Here is a 17,900-nt window from a genome sequence, read left to right as displayed (position 1 = left end):
AGGATGAAATAATGCGCGGTTCAGGCACTGACTCCTGAAAGCAGCTCAGATGGGAGGCTACAGCTGTCTGAAGCTGCGTAGCATCGGGAACGTGAGCTAGGGGCCACCTGGACAGAAATGAGTCACTTAAGTTATTCTAGTAGGTTTGTTTTGAAAAACAGCAAGTTTTAAGGTCAAATAAAATGAGACTGTCAGTCTGGAAGGATGAAAGGCTGTCCCGGAATTTCGGCTCCAGTAGGCCTTGTTATCTCAGGCCACGCTCTTGGGTTCTGCCCCAAAATACTTACGTCGGCAGGAGACCTGTGAGTCAGTGTTTCTGGCCCTGGGAAATAGGAAGATTCCAACCGAGGTAGGCAGTGGAGCTGTCGCCAGTTCCTGGGACATCTCATCTATCAACCAAGCTCGGGCCCACCCGTTTGCAGCAACTGAACGTTTTCCAGAGAAATGAACAAAAACAGCTTCTCGATAGCCAGTGTAAGACTTCAAACGTGATCTATCCCAGGCACCCGCAGAGAGGAAACAGGGGGAGCCCTGCACTGGGGCAGGGGCTGGAGACCTCCTCCCTTCTACTCCCAACCCTCGTTCCCAAGCACCTGCGTCTTAACTGTCGGCAGCTGTTTTCCCCGTGAAATTAAGAGCCATGTAAGGGCAGGGCTCAAGTCTGATTTCTCTCTGAAACCTCCAGTGTCTGTCTAATCCAATACTTGGAACTCTGTAGTTCAACAATGGCTCATTGAATAAACAAATTAATCAATAACTGATAAGTCTTGTCCAGTGACCCCTTCGATGTACCAGGGGCCCAGCTGGATAGGACTGTGAGGATGATGATGGGGAGGAAGAGGTAAAATTGTTCAAGGTTAGAGCAGGGTTCCGGGAAGGGAGAACAGAGAGAGAGCAGTCCTTGACCTTTCCAACCTCAAAGCCCGCAGTAGCTTTTCCCAGTTGGTTTACACCCTTTTTGAAGCTCTCAAATGCATTTTCTCCTCAAGATCAAGTTACTTCAGAGACAGACCAGCTCTCTGGTTAAGTAAAGAGAATGTGAGCAGAGCAGATTATCTATTGATTGTCATCCCCACTCCGCCTGCCCTTGGGGGTTTTACAGATTAACAGCTCCCCTCCCAGGCTCTGCGGGGCTCACTGATGGGCCAAGAGGCAGCATGATGGGAGGTCCAGAGGCCAGAGCTTTGAACGGCCTGATTTTAGTGCTTCGGAAATCTCTGCCTTTGTGCGATGGCTTTCTATCTTGGTATTTCCGCTCCCTGGGTTTTAAAGAATGAGAAATCTGTGGTTGATCACATATTCAGCAACCAAGTGCACTTATTCGAAGACCTAAATTACAGAAATAACTTGTGTGATTAGCTGAATGAATATGAGTCTGGATCATCAAGCTCAATCTATGGATAAATCAGGAAAGGAAAACTGGGCCAAACGGGGGGCAAGCCCTCCCCATCCAGCTCTTCTGCTGGTCCAGGACATACATTCTCTGCCAAGTGGCCAAGGCAAGTATCCTCAGAGATGCTTTTCCTTGTAATGTCCATGTACCAGTGACAGCCGCATTCAGCGCCCCAGCTCCATGGCAGAGCTTCAAGGTCCGAGGCAGCTGGACCTCTAGTTGTCCCCAAGGGGCAGAACCACTGATGATGAGCCAGGCCCAGTGAGGGTCACAAGAAGAGGGCCCTAGTCTCGCCTCCAGGTCACAAGCCTGTCCTAGTGCTCACTGGTAAGTCCCTGCAAAACAGGCCTTACCTTCTCTCTTTGGTCTGTACGTGCCCAGGTTAGCTGCACTCTCACCAGAACACCCCCATGGCTCCTGTCCTGGAATCTGCCTCTCCTTCATGTCCTTTTCCCAGTGCACTTCCTGCTGAGAGCTCAGGTGCCTTGTGCATGCCCAACTCTCCCCAGGGTGGCCTGCAAGGATTCCCCCAGCCAGAGCCCAGTTTTTGCAAGGAATGTGCTCTAGGAAGAGCACAGACTCTCCCAGCACAAGTGCTCACCCAGCTCGGCTGTACCTCAGCGCAGGCCTGCAGGCAGCCACCCCTGCTGAACGGTGCAGGCACGCTCTCGGCTCCCCTGTGGTGGGTCTCCAGCTGCCTGTTCCTGGTTCTCCAATTGGCTTCCTAGAAGGCACCTCCCTGGGACCGAGAACCACATCTAGGTCATAGTGACACAGCACAAATGCCACCAATTTTTCCTTTCCTTTCCCATTATGCAACTGTGGGCCAGTGGGGACTCAGAGAGGCCAGGTCTCAGGAAAGGCAATCACTGAGTAAAGAGCTGCAGGAGAGGAAGTAGGAGACAGGTTGCCTTAAGCCACACAGGGAGAAGTGAGACAGACTCAACCTTTTGTATCAGAAGCTTCTGGGGTCCAAGGGCTTGGGTTCTAATTCTGGCTCTGTAATTTGGGGACTGTGTGATCCTGGCCAATGGGGCCTCAGTGGCCTCATCTGTAAAATGCAGACATTTCTGTATTGAATCATTTGTAGGATTCAACAGATAATATATTTAAAGCACTCAGCAGAGTGGCATGTGGTAAATGCTTAAACATGTTAGCTAGTCCTGTTCTAAAAACGTATCCTAAGAAAACATTAGGACAAGTATGCAAACATTAGTGAACTGAATTAGGAAATTCATCTCACCATTGCTTATGACAAAAAATCAGAAATAATCTAAATGTCCAGTAATATGGGTGAGAAAAAAATGAAATGTGTACATGTATAACATGAGTATATATACATACATGTACATATATAATCCATCCATACAACAGAACACCACACAACCATTAAGTATGACAATACAGGTGTCAGTGTTTAACAGCTTGAAAAAATAACCACAAAGTACTGGTAAGTAAAATAAGACAGTATTATCATATGATTCTGTTTATGTAAAAATACGTATTTATATCCATTTTTATGGGGGCATGTCTAGAGAGACACATGAAACTGAGTCACCATTGGCTGGTGGCACTTCAGGAGCATTTCTTTCTAGTTCTTATTTATAATTTATAAGTTCTCCATGATGGGTATATGTTACATTTATCTTTAAAAAAGAAGAGAGAGAGAAAAAGCAGATGTAGTAATTTTAAGGGTAGAACAGGATTTTCACACTCAGATAATCCCAACACAGATAAAGGGATTTGTTCAAACTTTGTCACTTTCCAGCTGAGAACAGGCAACAGGAACAGCAGCCTTGAGAAGAGGGGAAATCCACGTTTTGAGGTTTAGTGTCCGTGAAGAGCAGCTTCGAAATGAAAGTGTCTCCAGCCATCCTTGTGTCCTTCCCCAACGCTCTGTCCCGTGGGACACCAACCTTGAAAGTCAGGAACAAACCAGATATAAACCGCAGCCTCCCCCCGGGAAATGCAAAATCAGAGGATCAGGATGACAACAAATTTTTATTTTACTTCAAAAACAGAAACTCTGGGGCATAAGTCAGCTCTGGAAGGAGAGGCATTTTAACAAGATCAGCTGGAGGTTGGAGAAAACTGGGAAGTCTAAACATCTCTGTGTTATAACTTTGTCTGCTGTGTTGAAGTTGACAAGATGCTTACCCAGCACCTCAAGACATATGCCATATTGAAGTGATTAAATAGTAAGCCATAATCACTACTGAGATTCCTTAGCAAGCTTGTTCGTGCCCAAGGCCTGCTTGCCCCTGCTCCCTACACCTGCTTGGGGTTGGGTCTCAGGGCAGGAGCTGATTGGTGTAGTCACCTGTCCATCTTCAGCATCCATACTGCAGGAGCAGCACTGGATGGAAGGGTCAGTCTGAAGCTGAGCCTACCTTCAGGAAGCGGTTGCTACTACAGAGCTTGTTCTTCAAACACAGAAACACAAATCCGATTTACCTCACGAAAGGAATAACAGGATTGGAGGCAGGAAGGAAGAGAGAGGGGACAGATGTATAGACACCCCCATTTCACCACTGTTCTGCTGCCATTTGCAAATGTTCCTGTTCACGAAACACCTGCAGCATGAAAACCCCTGGACATGCCTGACCCACTTACACCCCACAGATGCTCTCTGGGCCAGCACAGGCTTCCTACTGACCTGGGGGCCTGCCGCTTCTAGTAGAGCAGAAGCCCTCTGCAGATGGCAGACTCGGCACAGAAGGGCAGGGCTTACCCTTGCCCCGGCCACCTTGCCAAATGGGTCTGTGGGAGAGGGATTGATCACTTCAGGAGCAATGGACTTTAGACCAAGAGGGTGCTGTGGTTCCTAATTGGGCTGTGCATCAGAACCACTGATGAAGATTCTGTTTTTAATACGGATCCTAGGCCAGCTCCAGACCCAGTGAATCAAAATTTCTGGGATGGAACCCAGAAGCTCATGTTTGCAAAAGCTCTGAAGGTAATTCTGATGCTTTCTCCTGGTTAAGATCCACACGTCGGTCCAAACTGCTCACTTTACAGATAGCAAGACTATCCCAGGGAGGAGTGGGGACAGTGTGGTTGTCGTCCAAGGTCACACAGGCGATCACTGGTAAAGCAGGGATGGACCAGCTGTCCTGCCTCCCTGGGCAGCTGACAGTACAGTAGATGATGACAATGATGATAACAGCAGTCACTGTTTCCCAGTACTACTCTAAGGCCTTTACATGAATTAACTAATTGGATTCTCACAACAACTCTCTGAGGTAGGTGTTATTATTTCTGTTTTCTCTCTGGGAAAAAACTATGGCACAGAGAGGTTAATTCAATTGTCCAAGGTCACATAGTGGTGAAAATGGTGACCAGGCCACCTGGTGCCAAAGCCTGTGATCCTAACCATTAGTGTAACTGCCTCAAATCACAAAGGATCCTCCCTCAAGGGTTTTGCTTCCTCTTCAAGCAGTGAGTTGAGCTGCAGACTCGGGGATGTTTCTGGGGAGATGATCTCTGTGGAGCTGCCCAACTTTGCACCTTGAAGGAGGAGGCAGAGCCATAGCTCTGACCCTCGGAACCTGGAGGAACCCAGAGTATGTCTCGCTGGCTATCAGCTGAGGGACCTGCATTTGCACGTACACGTGGGCCTGGGTGTGGTTCACATCCCGGAAATTCAAGGGCCTTCCGATAAGCCACATCACCAGAAGGAAGAACAGGAGAGGGCAGTGCTTCCCAGCTCAGCCCCTGTGACATCCTCTCAGACCGTGGTGAGGGTCATGCTATAGCCTCATTGTGGGAGCTCAGGATTTTAGCCTTCTGGGTTTGGGGAAGATAAGTTAACAACTCTGGCTTTGCTTTCACAGCCTAACGCAGGGAAGGGACACTGGTCCTCAGCAGAGGACATCACGACCTCCTTTCAGCTTCAGTCAATACGTACAGAACCTTCTTTGCCTTTTACTGTTATCTCTGGGCCCAGCCACCAAAGCACCACGTGGGCCTGAGGGCACAGTGGTGACGCACAAGGCAGGCAAAGCGGGCACGAGGGGGTGCACAGTCCCTGAGGCCGAGGAGACAGAATGTGTGGGCTCTGGGCGTAGACAAGCCTGGGTTTGAACAGCCGCCCTGCAGGCTTGGACACGTTACTTTTCCTCTCAGGTCCCAGTTTCCTCATCACAACACCGCCTGCCTCAGGGGGCACTGTGAGGAATAAATGAAACTCACACACAGAGGTGCCTGCACTAGCAGGTGGGCTGTGCCCCTCCCACCGCACACTAATGGAGACAAAGAACCTGAGCTGTTGATGGTTTTCTCCACCACCTTTAATGACAACGATGAGAAGGAAGGGAATCCTTCCCCTCAGGTGTGACTAGTCACAGGTCCTTGGGATCCTCACCTGGTGAGGAAGACAGGGCACAGGGAAAAAAATATTTAAAACAATATTTTACAATTGCATTGATATGAAGATGAATATAATTCAGGCTGGCGTCATTATGCATTCATTATGCTATTCATATTTTTCTTCTGATTTTACAAGAAACTGAAATACTTTTGTGAACCTCAGGCACTGTGCCTAATGGAGACTTCGCCCCTGTGCAGGGGCCGCTGGAGAGTGCCTGGCTGGGTGCTGGATGCTCACTCAGTCCCTTCCCTCCAAGGCTGCAGCCCCCACCTCCCTCCCAAGCGCCCCTCTCTCTCTGAGAGACAACACTCTATCCAGCCTGACCTTGTAGGCTTGGCCTGTGCTCTTCCCTCACCTATAACAGATTTCATTAATTTTTGTCAAAATCCACCCCGTCCCATATGGCGCCTCTCAAATGGCGCTGTCTTCAGCCCCTGCACTGAAATGGGGGGACTTGATGAAAACTTTTTAAACAGTCTCAGGACTTGCTCAGCAGCTCTCCTGAGATGCTGCCGTTCTCCGCTGCAGCGTTCTGCTCAGGCGCGTGTTCTGTCTGGCAGCAGAGCCAGACGTCATTTGTGTCCGGATGCCCAATAAGCTCAGTGTCTTGTTCATTTTTGTGCTCTCTTTCCCACTCCATACCCAGCTCAGAACCTGGCACACAGTAGGTACTCAAGTGGTGGAATTAAACTAAAACTTAAGAAAGAACTCAAACTCTCCACGTCCCCATGCACCATCAGTTACTTGTCGCAAAAACAATATGCAGATGCATTTCTGGGCGACTGCTATTTCGGGAACAGTGTTATTTGGGGAGCACAGCTCTGCTTGCTGGATAGGAAACAGGCTGACGGCCTCCACCACAGGGGCTCCCGTCCTCCCTGTCCTAATCATTTGCTTGGCCATTGGTGGGTTAGACAACAGCAATTATACCCCCAGGGTCTATTTCCAGAATTCAAAGTTATTGGGGGGGGGGGGATTGCAATTGTGTTTTATCCAGTGATAAAAAAAGAAAGAAAGCAAGAACACGGATTTCAAACTGCCTTTCAGACTTGATGAAAAGAAAAACAAACTTGAGTATTAGCCCCAAATTGTGCTGACAACGCACTTCCGGGTCTCTTTGTCCTCTCCCAGGCTCTCTTCAGAATTTTTCAGCAATTCCAATTGAGCCCTGTGTGGTTCTCATGCCGACCACTCATGCTTAGGAGAGCAGCGTCTGCAGAGCAGGGATCTGATTTGACTGCCCGAGAGGCCCCAAGCGGTGGGGAGAATGAAGTCCTGGCTCCCACCTTTCAGAGAAGTGGTCACAGTTTGGTCCTTACCCTGTGCGGTGCCACTGTGACCAGTGCAGGACCTCCGCCTCCATCACTGCGCTAGCTCCCCACCCAGATGCAGGTTCTCTGCAGCCAGGGAGAAACACACCCAAAAGTGGCCCAATCACTTCCTATTTTAGGACCTAGAAATAACATGAGAGACCATATGCCAGACACCCACACTGTATGGTGGAGAGATAAGCTTGGAGAAGAATGTGGTCACAGAGAGGATAGATGGCCAAGAAGAAATCAGAAGCCAGGTCTCCCGGCTCTTGGGACCTGGGGTGGGGGTGGGGGCAGTCCTGGGGAGCTACATTCACAGGGTATTTATATACCAGCAGTGCTCACAGATGGTCTCTTAACATGCCGCCACCCCCTGCCCCTGCCTCCCACTAAATATCTTTTAGATCCCAAGGGGCCAGTCTTGTTCAATCACCTCTCTAGGCCTGTGCACATGTGTTTCTGTGCCCATGACCCCTCTCTTATGCTACTCCATTCATGTTTCAGGCCCTAGTGTAGAGGCCACCTCCCCAGGAAACCTTTCTGAAGCCCATGCCGCCCAGAATGAGTAAAGGAGCCTTGGAGTGGGTCCGTATCTCATAGTGCTCACATTGCCTTAATTGAAATTAAGATTTCAAGCTTTCATCTCCCTTCTAGCCTGGCAGGTCCATGTAGGTGTCCCTCTTGCTCCCTGCTGTATTCCCTGTGTCTAGAACAGTGTCTGGCACATGGTAGGCACTGAACAATCCTTGAAAGACAAAGAAATGTTCTCATGTGATCCAATGACAATCCTATGAGAAGGTATCATTGTCCCCATTCCACAGGGGAGAAAACCGAGGCTCAGAAAGGAAACGTGACATTTGCCTAGTGAGTTAGTAGTGGAGCCAAGATTGGAGAACTCAAGTCTTCTGACTCCCGGGTCAACATTTTCTCTATTAAGACCCCTTTCTTGGCACAGTAATTGAACTAGAAAAATTCCAGTTCATGCCATCTTGGACCCGTGTATCACAGCTGGGGTGGCTGGCAAGTAAAGAGGCCACCCCATGTCACTGAGAAGACACTGGGAGACTAATATTAAAGCATCTGACAACAGCAGCAAACACTGGCAAGGGTAATGGAGCAACGAGAACTCTCATCGTAACTGGTGGGACTACCAGTTTGTTCGCTTTGGAAAACTGGCAGCATTCAACTTCAGCTCAACATACTATAAGACACTATGACCCAGCAATTCTAATCCTGGGTAGATCTCAGCATACATGACTGTTTATTTCCACCAAAAGCATGTACAGAAGTGTTTATAATCCTCAAACACTTATGATGAGAATATAAAAACTGGGCAACCACTTTGGAAAACAGTATAGCAGCTCCTCAAAAGGATATATACATGGAGTCAGCATGTGATGTAGCAATTCTACTCCTAGGCATATGCCCAAAAGAAAAACCTGTGTCCATACAAAAACATATACATGAGTGTTCATAGCAGCATTATATGTAATAGCCTCCCCCCCGAAAAGTGAATACAATCCCAATGTCCATCAACTGCTGCATGGATCAATAAAATGTGGTATGTCCATACAGCAGAATATTATTTGGCAATAAATAGAAATGAACTACTGAGACTTGGCTACAATGTGAATGAACCTTGAAATATTATGTTAATTTAAGTAAAAGAAGACTAGATATTGTATGATTTTTAAAATATTTTATTTACCTATTTTTAGAGAGAGAGGAAGGGAGGGAGGAAGACAGGAAGAGAAACATCAATGTGCAAGAGAAACATTGATCGGTTGCCTCTCATACGCTCCCCAGCTAGGGAGCTGGCCCATAACCCAGGCACGTGCCCTGACTGGGAATCGAACTGACGGTCTGTAGGTTCACAGGCCAGTGCTCAATCCACTGAGCCACACCAGCCAGGAGCCCTGGCTGGTTTGGCTCAGTGGATTGAGCGTCGGGCTGCGAGCTAAGTGTCGCTGGTTCGATCTTCCAGTCAGGGCACATCAGAGAAGGAAAACTCTGACTCCAAAAAACCTCCGCTGCCTTGCGGCATACCTCTTCAGGGGAAAGGCTAAGGGAGTAAACCCCGACAGAAAATCCGGAGCCGGAGTCCCTAAGGCGGTTTGACGTTGTAGTCAACACCGGCAACTCCTGCGGCGCACCTGAAGCCAAGCTGTATTGACTCCGTCTTTCCCTTGGATCCTTAAGCTGCGAAGAGAGGGGGCGGTCTGCTGCATGGGCAACAGCAGACCCTCCATATCACCCTGCCCAGGCCCTGTAGCTTCAGCTTCACTGGAGAGGACACTCCAGCGTCATCGCAAGATGTCGATTCAACACGGGAGGAGACAGATACCGTGTCACTCCTGAGTCGGACTGCACAACCATTCTCGGCGGTGCAGATAGACTCTTAAGAAGCTACACCATCGTCTCTCGAGACGGACGGCTGCCGACGACGACACCAGCCAGGGCTATGCGATTCCTTTTATATGAAATGTTCAGAATAGACAAATCTATATAGGAATGGAAAGTAGATTAGTACTAGCCTAGGACTAGTGAAAATAACCAGTCACTAAATTTTAAACAAAAAAAGGTGTTTATCGCAGCTTTACTCATAATTACCAAATACTGGAAACAAAAATGTCCAGCAAAAGTAGAATGGGTAAACTTGAAAAATGAACAATAGTTTATCATATAATTATGAGTGAAAAAAGGTAAACCATAAAAGAGCATATACAGTATGATACAAAATTTTAAAGCAGATAAATCAAATCGAAGGTGATAGAAATCATAACAGTGGTGACTCTTGGGGATTTCTGATGAGGAGGGGTCTGAGGGAACTTTCTAGGGTAATAGAAATGCTCACTATCTTGATCTACGGGGTTGGTTACAGGAATGTAAAATTCACTCTGTGCACTTAAGACTTTTGCATTTTACTGTAAGTTATAAGTCACATCTCAATTTTTAAAAAGTAAAAGAAAAGAAAAAGATAGAGGCTCAAGTTGAAAACCAGGGTTCAAGTCCTGGCTGTCAGAACTTGTGAGTCCCTATCCCTCTTAGTGCTTCTTTCCCCATCATCAGACATTGGACCAGATGGTTTCAAAGAATCCAACTGGCACTGCCAGTCTGAGATTTTGCAAATTCACATACGTATTTGTCACTGAGTTTGCTGGGAAATTTGACAAATGCTTGCCATCAATGCCATGCAAAGAAAAGGGGCTGATTGTCTTCTGTGGACTCAGCCTCGTTTCCAAGGAAGAAAAGGTCTTTGGAAAGTGGGCGAAACACGTGGCCACCAGGAGGGAACATCAGTTTCGATATGAATCATCTTATGTATCCCCAGCAACTCGTCCTGAGAATAGATACCCTGACTCACTTTTTCTTGACAGGAACAAGACTAACTACTAAAATTTCAGATTTCAAGAGAACCAGTACAGCTCAAATAGCCTGACAGGTGAAAAAAAGAAACCAACCTAGTAACCAATCAGGAATCCCAGAGAGGACGAGCCTCTTTGTACAAAGCCCAAAGGAGGACGCCGGCTGGCTCCAGGGCAGGGACCGGGATCCGAGACTCCTACTCTGGAGTTTTCTTCTACAACAACATGCTACTATATTTTATAGAGAAATAAATTATGCTCTGTGCTGGTAGGAAGCCTTTAAACAAAAAGATAAAGAAAACAGCCAAGATGCATCTTAATTAGAAATTGCTTGGGAAAAAATCTTTGAGGAAGGGGGCGTGCAGAGCACCATGACAACCATGCCACGGGTGGTCAGCAGGACCGGACAGTGTGAAAATAAGCAGGCTAATTTGGAGGTGAATGGTTTGCTTTGATAATCACCCAGTGTGACCCGAGGGACCTTCTGGTATTCAGAAGGTGGCTGACAGATCATGGATGTGTCACCATTTAAGGCCACAGGGAGACCACCCTGGGGGACAGCATCTGACGTGCAACAGCCAGTTCCGCCTGTTCTTCACTCACACGCATGGGGTTAGTATTTTTATCCTGTTCCCTTCCTTGTGCTAAATCCCATCAGCCAGTGGCCGGGTGCTTCTAATCCATTTGCTCTGCATTGTGACAGCCTCTGGCCTCCAGATGGAGCAGCCAAGACTCCAAAAACATGTGACTACTGGGAAGGTTTTTTGCTGCCCTTAAGAATGATCCATTTTATCCAAGGAATTGCAAAATTACCACTTCCAAGGCTGATGACAGCTCTTTCTCAAAACAGACTCAAGGCCTAGGTCAGGAATGTGTGCTACGGCTTGCCAAAATCAGTGAGCTACACGGCCTGAGTGATTCTCCAAGAGCTCTGGACAGTTGGTGTTTTGCTTTTCTTTCTTTCTTTTTCTTTTTCTTTCTTTCTTCGTTTTTCTTTCTTTCTTTTCTTTTCTTTTCTTTTCTTTTCTTTCCTTCCTTTCCTTCCTCTTTCTTTTTCGTTCCCAGAAAAAACAAATTCATAAAACAAACCTCATAAAAAGAGGAAATAGTATTTTCAGCCAGGTAAGTCAAAGTGCTCTGTCACCTAATAAAAAGGGAGATGGGAAAGAAACTGTGAAGGATGTGTGTGCATGCAGGGAAGAAAAGAAATTCATGTTTTGTGAGGATTTATTATGTGCTAGGAAGTGTGCTGGGGCCACCTCACCCTGCCCCCCTGCCTTTTTACAGGCAAGTAAACTGAGGTTCAGAGAACTTTGTAAATGGCCCGATTTCATTCAGCTGGTAAATGCCGGGGGATCTGAACCTGGGTGTACCTCCAAAGTCAAAACTGCTGCCTCCCTGAAACAAAGTCAGGGATCTGTGGAAACATGGAGATTTGAGGAAATCTGGGGAAGCAGGTGGTTTTCACAAACTGCCTGGCAAAGAGTGCAGTTTCCCAGGCAGCCACACTGATGGAGTAACTCTCACCCACAAAAAAGACCCAGTGAGGCTGGTGTGTGCCTGTAGGAAACAGAGAACATTTTGCAGAAGGCACTACTAAGTCACACACCAAAAAGCAATTGTAAAAATGACATCTTGGGGCCTGGATTTATTCCCTCGTCAACATCATATTTGCTCCGTTTACAAGGCAAAGATGATTTTTCTCTCTGCCAAGGCCGAGTATTCTCAGCCCGTGATCTGAAAATCATGCCGTGTTCATTTTGCCTCTTAACTCACCCAAGACCATAAATCATTCCTCAAAATGGGGTTTTGGTTGACAGTTCTATCGGGGATTCATTGGGCAGAGGCAGAATCCAATCTGGGGCCCTCACAGTCACCCTGGCCAGCTCGGAGCAGGGGGAGGTTGTTCTACCATGCAAGCACCTCTGTCCTCCACAGAGAAGACGCCCGAGATCACATCTGCTGACTGAGCAGGATGGCTGCCCTGACAGGGTTAGCCCGCTGAGTCTGACTGCACTTCATGACAGAGGAGGAGGAGGTCAGGCAGCGAAGAGAATTCAAGAAACAGAGAGCAAAGCAGGGCCCAGCCCGTCCCCAGCCAAACCCAGGATGCAGGGCAGGCAGAGACAGCAGGAGGCATTCCTTTCATTCTACAGTATTTACCAAAAGTCTGCTGTGATCCAGGCACTAGTTTTTCCTTGGGATATAATTATTCTCACAATTACTTTATAATAAATATAACAACAATGGCAGCAGCTTATAGCTAACACGTGTATAGGAGCAGGTGTTCACACACGTCCACTTTGTCTAACCCTCACAGCTGTTGGGTGAAGTAGGTATTATCCTCATTGTACAGATGAAGAAATTGAAGTGCAGAGAGGTTAAGAAACTTGCCCAGGGTCTCATGACTAGTAAGTGGCAGAGCCAGGATTCAAATTCAGGCTTGTCTGATTCTCAAATCCATGCTCCTCTCAGCTTGTCATGCTGATGATCAATGGCATGTTTTGTAACTAGGTGTTTTTAGCTTACTGGACAGGGTTAAAATACTTTCTTAAGCTGTGAGAAAGGAGGGAAATCTGAACCTTTTTTCAAAGTCCCGGATACTCAGTTGATGTCCAATAAATACTGACGCCTAAGGATGGGTGGCTGTGGAACCTGGTCACAAAGCATCTGTCTTCCCCAGCTTCCATGAGGGAAATGGAGTAAAGACGCAACACCACCAACCCTGAGACCCTCCCTCTGCTCTGTTCCCTTCCCTATGGCCACAAGCCACCGTATGTGATCACTGGGGGGCAAGGCCGCAGGGTGGTCGATAAACCGGGTTTTGGAGTCTCTGCTTGATAACTGTGACAAAGCATGTCCTGAAACTCACTAAGTCTCAGTTTCCTCATCTGTGAAATGGGGATAAGATAGGTAAGGGCTATGAGAAGGATACAAGAGAATTCAGCAATAGTCCCTGTGATGCATGCACAGGGAAAGGTGGAATCTTGGTCCCTAAATCATATACTTCCCGACAGTTTGCTCCTGCTAAAGCTTTGAGAATGCCTAGTTCCTGGTGGTGATTTGCACATGACCATAGGTCTGCGTTTTGACATCTGGCCTTGGACAATTTCGGTGTCACCTTGGGTAAGTCCCTTCCCCTCTCTGAGCTTGACTTCCCCAACTCTAAGGTGAGGGAGTCAGACTGGCCTTCCAGGGCCTCTCTGGTGGCCACCTCCTAGCTAGCACTCTGTGCCCTGTGAGGATTTCCCCACTGCCAAGGAGGAGGAAGTTTGCACAAATTGCTCTGGCTTCTTGGGAGAATTAATGCTCGTTAAGTGCTTTAAGTCTGGCAGCTGGCACCCAGTGTGAGGTGTCACTTACTGCTCGCCTGGAAACCCTTTTGTTAGCAGGAGACTGATTTATCTCATTTCTTTGAACCCCAATCTTTCCTTGCCTCTCTGCTGTTAGAAATTCCATTGTAAGCTGCTTAAATGAAGGGGTGAGAGGTACAATGCCTACCAGTGGGCTGCCCACCCACAATCTCTGCCACAGGCACTCAAGAGCTGGGGGAACAGGGAAGGAGGGATCAGGGCTGGGGAAGTCCTGGAGTCGTTATGTGGGTCCCTGGGTCCAAAGGGCTTAGGCACGCCTTGGTAAAATACAGAGAAACACACACTGTCCTCAGGGCCCTACATCATCCTCAGGGCAGATGAATATGAAGAATGCTGCCTATGTGCCAGGCATGAATATGAACGCTCTTATGTATTAACTCATTCAGTTCTCAAAATGATCCTGTGAGTAGGTACTGATGTTGTGCCCACTTTATAGGTGGGATGCCAAGGACCAGAGAGGGTAGGATGCTTGCCCAAGATCACACAGCTAGTACGTGGCACTACAGCATGCAAATCCAAGCTACCTGGCCCCAAGAGTCCATGTTCTTCATCTGGCTTATTTAAAATCCCCTCAAGTCCTAGCAGCAGCCATGAGAAAGCTGGGCCTCTGCAGCCTTATGACTGGTTCCTCCAGCCACCCCTTCTGGAATTCGTTCTTCAAGTGGCAGACTCACCTCTGTGACTTAATGGTGATAAGAACACTGCCATCAAGTGCCAGCTCTGGGCCTGTCCCTGGGCTAGGCCTTGTGCATGTCTTCTCTCTAACTGTCATCACAAGCCCAGGAGGCAGTGGCCTCTGTCCCACTCTGCAGTGAGAAGCCACACAGCTTCTAAGTGGCAACACAGAGGTTCCACTCAGGCCCACTGGATCCTAAGTCCATGCTCTTTCCACCACCCAGCTGGACACTTGCTGTCCCATCTGGTCACCTCTCAGAGGAAGGGGAAAGAGGTCAGCGCCCAGGTGAGGAGCAGGCTGTGTCCTCTTTGCTCACAGGTTCTGCTCAGTTGGATGCTGATAAAAAAAAAGAAGCCACTCTGACACTGAATTAATTGCTTAGGACACAAGAACTAGCTTGAGAGACATCTCACCCAGTGGTGTTGCTCTCAAAGTGAGAACATATTCAGGGAGGGGCACATGGCTGGTTGGGAGGGGAATTTGGTGACATGCCGCCCAGGGACACCTGGCTGCCATCTGACGTCCTTGCCGCAGCTCCTATAAATCCTGCAAAGCCAGGCACTGCTGTGAACTCATTACCCTTCCCCATATGCAGCCCTCCTGGCCCCACAGGCCTGGAGAGGAAGCTGCAAGAGCCTCTGTTCAATCAGCAGCAGGAGGCAGCTCCGAGTCCCGTGCACAGTGATTGAGCCAGGGGGACAGGGTGGGCACTGCTGCCACCTGCCCAATCCCTGCAGGTCCCGGCTTACTGGGAGGTCAATGATGACGGCAGCAGCCAGAGTCCAGGAATGATGCTGCCCAGCAGCGCAAATGAGTCCAGGAAAAGGAGTGGTGGCATTGACCAGCAGCTTAATTCAGGCCAGTTCATCTCTTGTCTTTGGGAGTAGAGAGGCTTCCAAGCCCCGCATGGGTGTATCCCAAACTAGAGCTTCCTCCAGGCTCCCAGAATGCCCCTGAGCCCTCTCCTCTGCTGCATTCCTCTGGATCATAAGACCCATTTGTGGTAACAGTAATCATAGCTACTACCTGTTAAACAGGTTCTGTGTATCAGGCAGGCGCTGGGTGGGGGTTGGATATTTTCATTAACTCCACTTTACAGAAAAACCCAGGCTCAGAAAGAAATGACCTGCCCAAGGTCATACACCAGGAAATTGGGAAGTCTGAATTTGAACCCAGGTCTGTTGATCACATGCCCGCTTGTGATCACCTTCTACTTGTCCCTCTCTCTGAGAGCACCTGGACAGGCCCCACAGAGACAGGGGACAGTTGCCAGCGTATGTCTTGGCAGAGTTGGTGGAGTTTTTGTTGTGCCATTTACCCTGTATCCCTGGCAGTCAGCACTGGGCAAGGCTGACAAGCATCTGTTGAGTGAGAAAGTGAGTAAATGAAGACCAGCTCTCCTTGCCTGGTACCTGGGCCCCTGCACATTCTGCTTTCCCAGGAGTCAGGCGCCCGTTGTGGCTCACTTGCTGGCTGCAGAAGGAAGGCTCTGCCTCACTGCCAGGACTGCTGTAGGCACTGGTGTTGTGGCACCCAGGGCCCTGCCAAGGCCCCTCGGGAGAAGATAACCCACGAGACCTCAGAACCCTCTATGGACTCACCTGGGCAACTACCAGCTTTTATTTATTGCAATGGAAATTGTGAATCACTCATATATGGCATATTCAGGCACGCAGTGCGAAGGATGAATGAACAGGGGCCCAGAGACATGAAGTGGCCCGGATTCAGCCACACAGAGAGTTGAGGGCAGAGGAAGGCCTTGTACCCAGGTTTTCTGAATCAAGGTCCAGCTGTCTTCCCACCATGCCCGGCTCCTGCTCTCCACCAGGCTCGCTAATTAAAAAGGGGCAGCGGAGTTGAGATTTAAATCTCAGGCCTTGAGGAATTTTACAGAATGGGCCTTGGTTTAGCTCAGTCCCTCCCAGCAGTGTTTCCTCTATCCCGGGTGACGGTCTGAGCAATCGCTATGCTCATGCTGTGCAAAGTCAGAAATCAACAGCCTCACCCCAACCTCCGCCAATTCCCTGAATAGCTGCGGACTGTTTAGGGAGAAGGAGAGGAGCCGCTTCCTGGGTCATGTCCCTGATTTACACTAGAAGCCAAAGCTCCAACCACTGAGACCCACACCAGCCACCTTTCCCCAGTGCTGACGTGCGCTGTTGGGAAACGTCTGTGCTCCAGACAGGTAAGGCGGCTGTGCTCCTAAACCGGAATCCAAACATTCCTATTTGAGGGTAAAGAAACATCTGTCACCCTCTCTTCTGACTCAGGAGTCCTTTCTAGGCATCTATCCCGAGACAACGTTTTATGCACAAAGATGATAATTGCTCCATTATTTTTAGGAGCGAAAAATTGGAAACAACCTTTGTCCAACATTAGTGGATGGTTAAATGAATTATGGCACATCCTTGGCATAACTGCAACCATTAAAAGCATTCTTTATGAAAAAATTCAAATGAGTTAGAGAAATACTTGATATAATGTTCAGTCAAGAAAACAACAACAAAAAAGGACATAAAATCGTACACACAGAGACAAAAAGCACACAGAAGAAAAGCTTAGACGGAAACGAGCCAAGATGTCAATAGGGGCTGCATCTCTGTGGTAGAAAGTTGTTTTTTGCCTGCTTTACACTTTTTGCTACTTTCCCATTTCCCCACATTTCTATGATAATCAGAGGGGAAAAAAGAAGCTACCCAAATTCACACACACCCTCCTCACAAGGGGAATGGATTGTCTGAACAGCCAGAAAGGTTGTGAAGCTGGATGGTTAGAGGGAGGAAGGGAGGTCCCATGTCCCTTTTCCCATAACACAAATACTTCTGACAGGACTACACACGTTTACAAGGCTGTCCCTTGTAAACCTGCTTTGGAGATTTTCCTGAGACTTGTGTTCTGACTTGGCTCTTTGGTTCTTGACTTCAGGAGCCTATGTCTCTAGGCAGTAAGGGATACAAGCACTGAACGTCCATCTCCAGCCCCAGATAGCTCCCGTCTCTCAGGAGAGAAGGAAGCCCGGCTGCCTCCAGCATCTTTTAAAGTGAAAGGTCTGCACGGAGAGGAGCTGGCAACTTGGATGGGTGTTAAATTTGAAATCTGAGGCCCTGCCCCTAATAGGCACCTTTGCAGTCTCTTTGGCCGAGAGAGGCTTTCGAGGTGCTGGGTGAGGAGAACCCTGTGGCCGGAAGGGACATCAGTAGGACTGCAGATCAAACACAAGCTGCTGACACACAGCAGTCAGGACCCATGCCGCTCCCTAACACACCCACCAAGTCAGGGTGCGAGAGAAATACCCCCACACTCTGAAGGCAGCGTGTATGCCCCTCTCATTGGAAATGTGTTCAGTTTCTCTGTGAAAACACCCAGTGTCGTTTTACAGCTATATTTGGAAGAGTGGGTTTAAACTCAGT

The 17,900-nt window shown here is 48.3% G+C and overlaps 1 protein-coding gene across 1 annotated transcript in view; it reads right to left on the bottom strand.

The window, feature by feature from the left end:
• The window catches only part of LOC150014381 (mannosyl-oligosaccharide 1,2-alpha-mannosidase IC-like), a 95,725-nt gene that overhangs the window by 25,369 nt on the left and 52,456 nt on the right, over nt 1-17,900 (bottom strand). The gene's annotated exons all lie outside the window — the stretch shown is intronic.

The sequence above is a fragment of the Furipterus horrens genome, unplaced genomic scaffold (genome assembly GCF_987537825.1).
Source record: "Furipterus horrens unplaced genomic scaffold, mFurHor1.1.pri manual_scaffold_3, whole genome shotgun sequence".
In the NCBI taxonomy this organism is placed as follows: Eukaryota; Metazoa; Chordata; class Mammalia; order Chiroptera; family Furipteridae; genus Furipterus; species Furipterus horrens.
The sequence above is the reverse complement of the archived record's forward strand: the minus strand, read 5'-3'. Positions and strand labels throughout refer to the sequence as shown.